Raw genomic sequence first — 13,478 nt, 5'->3', positions numbered from 1 at the left:
GAAATTAAAATAATAAAATTGTATTTAATAAAGTTTAGTCGGGGTCTGTGTGTGTATTTGGGGGGGGGGGGGGGATCAGGACAAATATACCACTGCAATAAGGATATATGAAACGGTGTTCAAGAAATCTTATACTTGAAAATGATAAGCGGTGAATTAATCTTTAAATAGATACATATTGCAACATTCAGGGGGTAGATTCAAGCCAAACAGAATGAAGCCTAATTTAATAGAAGATATATGTAAATACTCCAAAAATCATGAGTTTGTGTTATAAAAAGGGATAGTTGGAGTGCTTTTGGAGAAGAATCGGTAACCTGTGTGCAGTAAATACACAGGCACCTCCTGGCTGGCATGTGGTTTGTGTCTATCATTTAATGGGCTTGAGCTCTGAAAAGTAGACCAGACCATGACCGGGGAGCTGGGGAGGGGGGCTGAAAAATGCCTCACTGCAGCGGGCGGGGGAATTACAGCTGCCAAGCTAAGGCTAATGAGACAGGGGGGTGGATGCGAAAGTGGCGCGGCCGGCCGGCCTGAGCAGGGCATCCTTCAGACGGCAGGCCCATTAAAACCGGCGGCTCGCCAAAGCCCCTTTGTTAGCGGTGAGTGGCCCATTGTGGCCGCCCCTGAGAAGGCGAGACGAGATCAAGGCCGGACGGGGGGGTCCGGCATACCCGCCTAAACTCCGCTCGAGTGCTGCTCGTCTTAAACACCGAAGGCCTTGAGGAGCCGCCTGCTTTCGGAAGCTCGGAGTGGCTCCCTGTCATTAGCCGGGTTTTATTTACAGTCGGCTCCGTTGTATTGCGTCATAATAGCACTTATAAGCGGCATTTACATCCATTAGCTGGTGCTAATTTTGCATAAAACTTCCCACATCTACTTAGCGGTTAATGGTTAGCAGTTATCTTATTTTGGAACACCGGATTAGCCGTCTGCCCACATGTGATCGTTCGTCGGCTTTGTGAATTTGGTTCTAAACCCAGCAGTGTGTCAGAGAAACGGCTTCTGGGTGACGTTCAAGGTTTGTTCCTCAAATAAAAACGGAATATTGTCTTTTGCAGAATAATAATAAATGAGCCTTGAGGTACAAAAAAGAGCAGTGATTCTGTGTGCGTGGCGAGCCGCGTCCTGCCCGGCCGCTGGAGGCGGGCGTATGAAGCCGCTGCTGCTATTTATGTCTTTTTTTGTGCCTCTCCTTCCTGCTTGCATGAACAGTCCATGTGGAGAACACAGTGCTTCATCATTACAAGGTGAACTATCCCCCAGTGTGTGTTATTATTAATAAATGTCAGATAGCGGGGTCATGAGAGACAACTCTGTAAAAAGAACCTTGGTGAGACATGTAGGCCACAGCTGGGAGTGGAAAACAAAAGCCCCCCCCCCCCCCCCCCACAAAGCCCCCCCCCTCCCCACAGAACACCTGGGATAATGCATGACAGAAACCTGTGCTCCCTACTTCTTTGGCTGTGAAAAAATAAGATACTGTATCTTTACTGTGTTCGTCGAGGCTTCCATAAAGCTCGCCAGACCTGGCCGGTTCTAGGATTTGATGGTTCCCCACCTTTAAATTTTCAAAAGGGGAGAGTCCCACAATAAAGCTTGCTCAGCCAGGGTATTCCGAAATGTATGCAAAAATATGAGACAAATCACTAAATGATTTCAGAAACAATTTTTTATTGGGGCTGGAAACATGACATAAAGGGTCGAGTGCAGGACTTTTGCATAAGGCAGTTAACTCAAAGGGAACCCCGCCGGCCCCCCCCCCCCCCCGCTCCCACTGCCGCGTCTTTGCTGTTTGGCCGACCAGTGGCTTTGCCGGACTGTACGTGCCATTGAAACTCCTGTGGAATTCTGGGATACCTCATACTGGCCGCATCACATACTGGGGCAGTATTTCCAGTGACATCATGATTGTGGGCGGCACTATAGCGCACAAGAGAAGCAGTTAAAGAATTGCTGAATTTCTCCGATAAAGGTGCCTTGTGAAAAGGTGTCTGTGTCTTTCCAGAAATGTAGCTACATGCTTAAGGTTCACACTCATGTGTCTTAGGGGTGGAAGATCCCTGCAAGTGGGAAACGTGGTTGCCGAGACGAAGATGCACGGTGTACCCAAGCCCAGAAGCATAGATCCCACAGATATAGCATGCGCATACACTAAAAAATATTAAATAACATTAACATTTCTGTATTATTTGATGTTAATCGTTTTCAGTATTGATTTTGACTTTTGTATAGTCTGCAGGTTTCTGCACGTTTTTGGCCAGCTTCAGAAATATTCCCATTTAATTGTTCACGGTCAACTCACAAATAATCGAAACCCCTAATGTCAAATACGCGAATCTGAAGGGGCGACTGTACTTTGGCCCTACAGCTGCGACCAGGCAGAAGTGCGCCACCCACTGGTCTTTTCTCACCTTGCTTTCTGTGAGACACATTGATTCATATATACAGGTAAAAGCAGAGTAGGTCAAATTAACATTGAGTCCTCTTGGAGCAGTTGGTGAATGGGACCATGCTGAAGGGGCCAACAGAATCTCTCTGTGGTCACAGGATTTTGAACCCACAACCTTCCGGACATTGGCTAATATTCCTCTTCTGTTGAGGCACACACCACCCCTGTAAACGCCCATAAGGATGAGCACGCTTGTGCCACCTGATGGGCACATGGATGCCTACAGCCTACAGGCACACCCCGCCATGCCCAGAATGGCACCGACAGCCAAAGAGAACGCAGGATTAATTACGTTCTGAAAATGGCATGAACGTGGTAGCCGGTGTGCTACTTTTCAAGCTTTTCATGTCACTCTTTTCTGTGAAACCCCACACATGCTCAGATACCTCCCAGGAGCGCCCCCTATGGGCAGTCATATGTGTTTCACCCCAGAGCTTCAAGGGGTGGTCCTGTTGGTGCTAGGTTATGTGACAGGGATGACGTCTATAACTCAGAGTGGCTCGTTCAGTTAGGACGTTAAGTAGTTAGATGGGATGCATTAACAACCCATTCTGTGATGCTTTCAAATGAACTAAAATAATCAAATTTCTTGCTGTGACCTGTTGCATTCTTGCCTTTGAAGTGCAATTCTCCCCCCTCAGTGTGTTGTAAAGATCTACATTTTGATCAATAAGGTCTCCAAAATGGAAATTTCACAGGTCAGAGGTCACAGAGTGGTTCTGCCATCAGGCTGTCATTTAGTCTATAATGGGAGGAACTTTTCTGTCACCGTAAGTGCTGAATGAGTGACCTTAGAAAGTATTTCCAGGGGAAGATTGTGGCGCTGGAGGTACTGCTATCGGTCGGCAACTGGGGGGTTGCAGGTTCGAGCCCTGGTTCCTCCTGACCCCATCAAAGTGTCCTTGAGCAAGACACTGAACCCCAAATTGCTCCCGGTGAGCTGGTTGGCACCTTGCAGGGCAGCCTCCGCCACCGGTGTGTGAATGTGGGGTGCGGATGGGAGAATGTGAGGCATGAAGTGTATAGCCCTTTGAGTACTCGTAAAGCGCTATATAAATGCAGTCCATTTACCATTTCATGTAATCATTTGTTCAGAGTATTATGCTCTTTTTAACCGAAATACACAGCTGTGGGTTTTATCTGAGAAATCCGAGCCCAACTCGAGGAGGTCACTGCTGGGTCTCAATCCAACAAACCGCTTGGTCCGAGGTCACAGTCCTAGCTGACTTTCTACATGCTATCTGGATCGATGTGCAGACGATAGCAAATTCTGGGTCGTACTCCCGGGCAGAGCGGCACTCGAGACTAATCCCAGTTTGGACCTCGGTGCTGATTACGGACATGACCAGCCAAAGCTGCTTTTGTGCCATGGGTGTCAGTATCTCCATCACAGAATTACTTATTATGTCTTACTTTGTTATTCTGTAGTTTATATTTCACAATAGACCGAGAAGTATACATTTAGTCAGCTGAGGCATTTTCTCCAATGTACCTTTTTTTTCAAACATTCTTCATTTATTTTACCATCCATCCCCCAACTTCTTATCCAATAGAGGGTCACGGGTCGCTTCTTCTCTTTTCTCCTCTTGGAATAGTCTCATGCGCCAACGGCAGAGTTTCACTGACCCGTGACCTTCAAGGTCGCCCAGTGTTGGTTTTGCTACAGCACAGATCAGTACGACAACCCCACCCCGCCTGTACCCTGCTGTACTGCGTGGCAGCTTGTGGCCTCTGTCTTTCCCCGCTTGTTGGCGTGTGCCTTGATTGGGCCAGAGAGACGAAGCCTAGTCCCCTGCTCCGGGTGGTCCAGTACCCAGTCCAGGCACACCCGCAGGCCCAACATCTTCAACTTTCAACCCAATAACTCGACGACTTTGGGAAACATCCTTAAGACGTGGTCGCTTCTCCTGCCGGCTCGTGATTATAGATTAGACTAATTCTCGACCTTGCACCAAGGACATTTTCCTGTAACCCTTTAAAAGATAGGCACTGCAAATGTCTTTTGCGCGATACATATTTTATGCAGTAGAAATATGCACTTTGTGTCAGGGTGGATGTCTGTTGCAGAGATCTCTGTAACACGCTCGCTATGGTTAAGCGGTCTCGGAAAAACTGATATAGGTCTGAATGCAGATTAAAAACGATGTGGCCGCATGTTATTACATTTTTCTGCTCTTGACTCACCAGTTTTATAGAGAATAATTCATCTGGTAAATAGGCTGTAAAAACTGTATCGTCACATGAAAACAGAACCATTTGTTGATTAAGAACATTGCTTCCCACAAAGAATCTGGCACTGAGCCATTTCCGTATTCATTTCCGCCATTGATTCCACTTGGTATTATATTTCATGGAGCTCTGCGAGTGTATGACCCCCATTTTGGACTGTTTATTAGAAGGGTACCGTCCGTCATTGGTGTCGCGATAGTTTTCCTGTGCCGGTCACACATAGAGCTCTGACCGTGAGACATCAAAGTCTGGCCTTCTCCGTGGTTGCCACCGGCAACCACAAATCAAACGGTGCTTCTGTAAAGCTGCCCCTCACCCCCCAGCAAAACCCAGGCAAGCAAGTGGATGGAGGAGAGCTGGCTCCTGTTCGGGGAGGCACCCCACCCTCCGGGCCTGCCCCCACTCAGCTAACAGTGTCAAAGAGAATTCCCCGGTAACGCAGTTCATTGGGGGGGGTTGAACACTTGGGAGCTCAGCAGACAGCCCAGAGCATGTACTGCACCATGATGCTCACAACCCTAACAAAGCCACACAGCACCTGCGCTATGCTAGCATTCCTCTGCTCATAGTCTCATGAATCAAACCGTTACTCTTTACACACAGTGAAGTTAGCTTCGTTTTTTCGCATCCCGATGAGCGGCCTAATCCGCGGTGGGCGACGCTACGCCTCCGATGCGGCAGGATGTGCAAGGACCACGTCACTGTCAGGCTGCGCCAGCACCTCGAGTGAGACGTCTCCCGTCCATGTAGCGACTGTAGCTTCAGCAGGATTTCCCATTAACTGCTGATCAGTTGATGATGAAATTAAATCCCAATACATGCTGGAATTGAGGTAATTTCCATGCGCTGGTGCTTAAATTAACATCCCTTATCCTGCAGCCAATTTTCATGTGGATACCCCCCCCACCCCCACCCACCACCGCCATAACTATTCCAGATCTCAGCTCTTTCAAGATTAACCTTTATGCCCCCTAATAAGTGGTCTATATTGACATCAAAGGAACAGGAAAATAACGCAAGTTCCTCTGGGAGGGGGTCCTGGGTTCTTTCCGAAAGGGCCTTGGATGTGCCGCTCCCCCCCCCCCCCCACACACACACACACACGCACACACACACACACACACACCGCCCTGATCAGTCGCAATAACATTTGCCCGCTCGAAAACCGTGGTCCCCTTTGTCTTTTTAATTAAACTCAGCCAAGGTTTGGAGGCTATTTGACCTTTGGCAGCTCCTCATTGTGCGAAGGGCTGGCAGCCCGTCTCCATCTGCATGCATTAAAGCTTCCCATTCCGGCAACATTCCGTGCAGCTTTACGGATTACGGGGGGAAGAGCCCTCCGTTCAGACCCGCAAAACTCACCTAATCTGCGATGCCAGCGGCTCATTACGCAGATAACAGGAGAGGCCCAGGACAGCCTCGTCGTCCCCCCCAGATGAAAGGGGGTGTGGGGGGGAGAACTCCTTTAAAGACTGGGTTAGGGTGAAGGGTCCTGCCATGGCCTCAGCTGTGTACTCGCTGGCTGTGCCCACCAGCTCCGCATCAGGTTTCCTTAATTGCTATCGATCCACCATAGCAGTGGCGGTTTAACGCAGCTCGAGTGCTGTAACCAGCCCCCCCCCGGAAGGCTTCCTTATGCCTGGTCCCGGGCAGACAGGTCTCCTGCAGGTGCAGCCACACCGCCTGTGCTACGCCAGTTGGTAAGGGAACATGGGACCATCAGGCAGGTATGTGAGACATTTTGGGCAGCAAATTATGGCACTGAACTGGAAATGATAGAAAGTGTTTGACTGAAGGTGAGATTTTGGTGAATATGGACCATCGCAATAACGGGATGCTAATAATCCGTAATCTTTGTCAGCGACTATAGCGGGTGACAGGTTGTTAAGAAAGGCTCAAAACTTCGCCTTTATTTCACCACCTTAAGCCAAATTCACGGTAAATGAAGGAGAAGTAGAAATGTATGGATAGCAGAAGGATGTACAGAACATCAGTGTTTGCATGCCTTCACTGTGTAAAAACAATCCTGTAACATTTATATCTGAAATAAAAAACATTGTATTACAGTCACTGTTTTATCGTTACATGTAACAGAAAATGAATGAACGACAATGCATTTGAATAATATGTAACAGGAGCGTGTCAAATAACGGTTTTTTAGAAGCATATGTAACAAAGTATTACAATCAGGTAATACGCCGCATTAGAATTGTCTGTAACAAGCATTATAATCTTGTGACAGAGCACTTTAGAATTGTCTGTAACGAGCATTAGAACTACACAATGCAATACATTTGTGTAATGAGTATTATAATCATGTAACGCAGCACATTGGAATTGTCTGTAAGGACCATTAGATTCATATAACGCAGCACATTAGAGTGGTCTGTAACGACCATTAGAACTACACAATGCAATACATTAGCATTGTCTGTAATGAGTATTAAAATCGCTTGAGACTCTGGGCATTAAGATCGCATGTGACTCTGGGCATTAGGATTACATGTGACTCTGGGCATTAGGATTACATGTGACACTGGACATTAAGATCGCGTGTGACTCTGGGCATTGGCGCAATGGGCTGCCCCCTCACGGCAGTCCTTGTACGCATCCCCAGTCTTGCTCAGCGCTGGCTTTGGGGAGCATTGCCACCGCATTTCTGGCCCTGTTGCCGCAGCGGCAGGCATGCGCGAGCGCGATAACCGGGCCCGCCGTTTGACACGCGCTGAAATCCAATCCCTCGCCTCTGCTTGAGCTTTGGCAGAGTCTGTCCTTTATCTCCGGCAAAGGCGGGGAGGGGGGTATTGGGGCCGGGGAGGGGGATGCTGGTTCAGGGGGTGTAATGTTTGGATAAATCCAGAATTTTGCTCCAAACGCCGTCCTCCCACTTGGCCGTAGCATAAACGCGGCTCCCACAATGCATTGCGAGCAGCATTCCGGCTCCGCCGCCCCCGTGCGACGCCCACAATGTGGGGGAGATAACTGAAGCTGGGCCGCTGCGCCTCGCGTGCCTGAAAGGGAACAACGGCTCACGCCGCGGCGCCGCTTTGACCGGCGGCGCATTTTAACTATTGATGCAAAATAGCTGCGAGTGACATAAGCAGATGCAGGCTGACGGGCTCAGTCAGATGAGCCCATACATTATTAATGGGGCCCTTTGGAGCAGATGAATGCGGCTCGGTCCCTGGCTGGGGGCCAGCTGACATCCGGGGGGCCTCTGTGTCATACAGGTGAGCCAGAGCCTTTAATCACCATTGTTCAGGCCCCCGTTGCTGGCCCGGCTGCCCCAGGGTACCTCCATGTCCACGGAGGCTAGGGTGTCCAGCTCAGCTCAGCTCCCAAGGGCCCGTGAATCCCGGTCTTCACCCCCCTGCCGTCAAGAGCTGGGGCACGACCACACCAGGGTCGTTTAAGGGTCACCCGCTTGTGAGCACTCTTGCTGCCCGACTCCTTGGAAACAGAAACGACCGCACAATGCAGGGAACAGTATAGAGTGACTCGACAGGCCGATTTACTATAAACGCCGATCACGGGGAATCCCGTCTTATTAAAGCTATTTAGTGAGCATGTTAATGTACCATTAGAATGAGCATCAGCATGCATCACTTCTCAAAATCATTTTAACTAAGCTTACTCCGTATTAATCGAAATATAAGCACTTTAAATGGCATTGGTCCGCAGTATTAATACTCTGTAATATTCTAAATAGCCTATAATGCTCTACAGTACTTTCCATGTATAAATAGGGAATAAATACCAACAGAGAAAAAAAAATTTAAACAGGGTTGGACAGACCCTTCTAATGTGCTCTATCGCTGCCTCCTCCTGGTGGGGGGGGGGGGGGGGGGTTTGGTGTTTACCTTTATATTAATAGGAGGACATGATACAGTCCAGATGTGAGTGGGGGGTGCTGATGATGCTCAGATTCTGTCATGTCCAATTCGTGTTCAGGTGGGACCACAGTGTAACAAACCCCACAGCAGATGTGGGGGTTGGAAGTCACCTTACAACTGACCCATTCTCGCTGGCAGTCGGACTACGGGGGCCCGGCTGGAAGTGGCGACAAGATGAACTGAATTGGTTGGTAGAAAGCTGTTCTACACACTGAGTAGTGGAGAGAAGGAGGTGGTTTAATCCTCACCTACAAAGCATGTAGAGTTGTATTACATCTGGGACCAGGTTTACTGGATCGGGGTGTATGGAAATCTCAGGAGAAGTCTGGCTACACCAAATAAACCTATGCCTGAACAAAATCCCAATGTCAACCCCCCCCCCCCCCCAAACTCTGAGATGGTTCGGTTCGCTGTCACAATCAGAGCAAATCTTACTGAAGGATAATCAGCCTTCTACATACAGTGCCGGATATCAGGGGTGGTGCCATTCTGCAGAAACCAGTGCATTGTGGGTGTTCCGATATAACTGTGCGTGATTGCAAGAAGTACCATGAGAGGAACACTTATTTGCAGTGTTTGCAGTGTACCCTTGACCCCACAAGATGGCCCGTTAGTCTCGTTAAGGAATTAATATCTTCATTAAGTCATCTACTAATGTTACATTCACCAGCAGAGTCTCTCTCGTTCGTGTTAATGGTATGACTTTATGACGCACCGATACATTTTATGGCTGTAATGAAATTTGTCAGTTTCTGAATTAAGCTATGCATTTTCGAACTGTAATATTTATTATACTTTTAAAAGAAGTAATGTGAATTTGGTTATTATTATCCTTTACGAGCATCTTTATGATGCTGCGTGTTCGTGGTCAGGAATGGTCAAAGGTCTGACGCTGTCCTGCTGTAAAATGAGACATTATTTATACACAGTGGGGAATAGGTGACACATTCGTCTGGGAATCTGGATTAATCCTGCATCTGAATCCAGGGAAACGCCCCCGAATATCGGAATATCAGTGTAGTGATCCCATAGACACATTGACTTCTGGTTGGATCAGATCAAAATTATTTCTCCCTTATTTAAAGGTAATCATAAAGCATGGAGAGAATACAGGTTATTGAATATGTACATAATCCACACCTATATTTACCATAGTTTACACCAGTGTGGCCTTTCACATTGACCGTGCTTTGATTGGAGTCTTAGATGGTTTTCTGAAGTGGGGATTCAACCCCATGACCTTCTGAGTCCTAGTGGTATAAGAGTGGTGCTGTAGATCAAAATGTCCGAAGTGCGGAGCCCCCCATGCCATTCGCCAACCGTAAAGACCCCAGTGCCCTTATAGCAGACACCGTCCGACGATCCTGGGCACACGCCTGACAACGCACCCCGCAGACCACCACCGTATCCCTGGACAATCCAGCGGCGGCTGTTATTCCCACATTTAGACAAAAGGCGGTCATTACAGCTCGTCCCGCGTGATGGTTTATAGTGCAGCGAGGAAAACGCAACATAAATGTGGAAGATGTGTGGGAAGCTGAATGGGGAGCAAGTGAAACCATTACAGAGACTGAGGTAGTAATTATTACTGCCATAATAATGATGATAACGCTGTGTTTGTAATAAAGTCACCGGCACCATATCGGCGTTAATGGAGAGGTTCAGAGTTCAGCTACATTAGAGCTACTGAAAGCATTTTAATATTCACTTTTTTTCTGGGTTTTAGATATTTGGATCTGATCGTACCCCAGTCTGCCGTTTGCTGTCGCTAAATTAATTGGCTTTGCTCTAGTCCTTTATAAGAGCTTCTCCGGTTTTTCCTGCCCAAGAACAATGGAGGACCATCGTGCCACTGGAGATGGTGGGATCTCGGTCTCTCACACGTTGACACGTCAGAGTGTTTGGTGATGATGAGGATCCAAAGGCAGGGGTCTGATGTTCGACAGAGAAGCACGATGACTGACTCGGCTCCCCTAAGTACCTCCCACCTTAAATAACTTTAAGGTGAATTTAAAATTTCTTGCCAAAGGGGAATTCTGTAAAAATCCCTAATCTATATTTTATCTGTGATTAAAACATTTCAGTGTTATTTTCAGGAGCTTTCCGCCTCTGGCGGCTGCTCGTTAGAGTAATTAATACCCCGCGTTAAGCAATTCTTTATTTGCCTTATCGTCGTGCGAGAATGACGCATGTTCACTTTGTGCTATTTTTCGATTTGATTACGGTTAATTGGACACCAACAAGGAGCAGAATAATGAGTGCATTCATTTTTCTGATGCTTTTTAAAAATGAAAAAAAAAAAAAACATTTTCATTTATTAGGGCTCGTCACGCACGAACTGAGTCGCTTGTTTCCAGGTCAGTTCTGCGGTTCTCCTGTGGAGGGATGTCGCCAACGAGAGACACAGAACAGAACATGTGACTCTTTAGACCGCACCCCTTTCCGGGTCATTCTGCCACCTACGTAAAGCCTGCTGACACCAAGAAATTAATGAAAGCCCCGCCAAAATGGCCCCTGTCTAAGGCTATGCCATTATCTCCTGCTGTCATTACACAAAATTCTCTTTATTATACCAGTAAATTGTCCTTTACAAGAAATGTCATGCAATTTTATTATTATATAAAATGGCCGACTGAAAGGAACCAAGACCGTCACAATATACATTTGTCACTCAGAGTTAGCCCTGCTGCTGTGACTGTAGAACACACCGGAACCTCAAACAAATCATGATCCTTTAAAAGTGAAATTTTTACCTCCCTGCGCCTGGCCCCCACCCCTTTGCCTATCCACCCTTTCCACAGACATGTTCAGACGAGTAAAAGCTCCCACTGAGTCGCGTAATTTCTGCGTCCACCCTAAAAAGCTCGCCCGCCATTAACCTCACGACTGCGATTTATTTTGCGGGCCGCCGAAGGCCCTGCCAACGGCCCCGCTGACGGAGCTCAATCATGAGACACTTGCAGCCCTGACTCGGGGTAATTAAATGGGACATTTCACATATTGCCTGAAAAACACACATGAGATGCATGTGACTGTGTGTAAACAGGCACGATTAAATCTCTTAGGCAAGAGCAGCTGTTCCGCAGCTCGTCTTATCCTCAGGCCACGGGGAAAAAAGGTTATTTTTCTCCACTCTGTCAAGGACATCATGGAGTCATTTTCTGTGCATAAGCAAAATATATCTGTTGTATAAATTGCCGCGACTTATTCTCTACAACACCTGTGGTTGCTGCTTTTTTTCCCCAAGCCAATGCTGAAACATTTCTTTGAAGAAGGACGCGCCTGCTTTTGTGTCTGATTTACACCAGTATCTGAGTTCATCTAAATCCACTTCTCTATCATAAGGTCGTCGAATTGCTCCTTTTAACATTTTTCAATTTGATATTTCGTAAGCTAGTTCTCTAGTGTATGTTTTTTATCTTTGCTGTTTTTTTCCCCTCATATATTTGATCGTAATTCAATATGTATTGGGGAAAAAAAAGGATGCTGTATAAAATTAATAACAGTCCACAAGCATCACAAACGCACAGGTTCCTGCATCACCTGGATCGTGCTATAAAAAGTGGACCTGGATCTTTAAAACATGCATTTGTAAGCTGAGTTACACCTTAGGCGCTAAAGTGGAGTCATTGATTCACAGTCACGCCTTGTGTGAAGAGGGATCTGGAGCCAGATTCCATTCGGCAACTCCGGAACTTCAAGGCAGCATCGCTATTGGCCGACTCCTGCCGCCGTGACTCAGGCATCCAGCCTATAGAGAAGTTCTGTAAATTTTCACGCGGCGAGGTCTGTGTCACCCAGCCGCTGCAGTCACAGGGGCCCGAGACTGAAACAGCGCGGCTAATTCAAGGTAGCTAAGCGAGAAAATGCACGCGGCCGTTTGCGGAGAGTACTGCCTTAAAATTGTGCGGCTGCCGGTAGGTCCTGGGCGGCCGCCTCGGAGCGGAAGGGCCGGGCACAGAATTGCGGGTCTGTTTGAAGGAAAGCCAGGGCAGCTCAGAGCCCTTTAACAACCTCTCCCCCCGGTGGTCGGTGCGAGACGCCACACGCAGATTGCAGCCGTAAAGATGCCTCTCAGCCCAGATTCAAAACACATCCAGCCTTAGGAGCAACCCTACACATTTGCCTAAAAATAGTGTTTTATAAGGTAGTAAACAGGTTACTGGATCTCAGACAGGGCAATTACACGCATCTGCAAACTCTCTGTTGTTTCCATTGTAAACATTTCTGTACCAGCTAGTTAACTAATGACTGTGGAGCAGGTATGAATGTCTCACTGCTACAGCCCTGAGAACCTTTAAGTCTTTCTTTTTAAAAAAATGAGTGTGTTATACACCTTTTTAATCCAGGTTATAAGACTAAATCGCTTTTTGTGAAGTAAATGCATCCGGAGTTATATGTGGGTGTTTGTGCACGTTTGGACCATACCCTGTAGGGGGGGGATCAGTCAAATTATGTGTGAAGAGCGTGATTCCTGGGTTGGCGCCAGTGGTCCGCTTGGCGGGGATAATTGCGGGCCTGGATGGGTACGGCGCTCCGCTTTGCGCGCGATGCAGGTGGGTTGGCAGTCGATGGCGGGCACTGATTCGCACATCTGGCCTTCGCGGGGGCTCCAAACTTTCATTACTCTCCCTTCAGCATCAACCGCATACCAAAAAAGAGGAAGCACAGCCTTGTCAGATTTCCAGTCTCTGACACCCCCCTACACACACACACAAATCATCTCGGTCCAAGAAAGAAAAAATCAGCCATTCTTCCTTCCTAGATGATTATATGCGAGGAGTGCAGCTGTTTTCTGTTGTTGTTTTTTGTTTCGGAAGAGCGGCGATCTATGCACGCAGATCCCCCTTTAAATGGGTGATGGCACCCCCAAGAGGAGGTTGATGGCAGCGCGGAGGTTAAAA

The sequence above is a fragment of the Brienomyrus brachyistius genome, chromosome 1 (genome assembly GCF_023856365.1).
Source record: "Brienomyrus brachyistius isolate T26 chromosome 1, BBRACH_0.4, whole genome shotgun sequence".
Classification (NCBI taxonomy): Eukaryota; Metazoa; Chordata; class Actinopteri; order Osteoglossiformes; family Mormyridae; genus Brienomyrus; species Brienomyrus brachyistius.
This window is presented reverse-complemented; position numbering follows the sequence as displayed.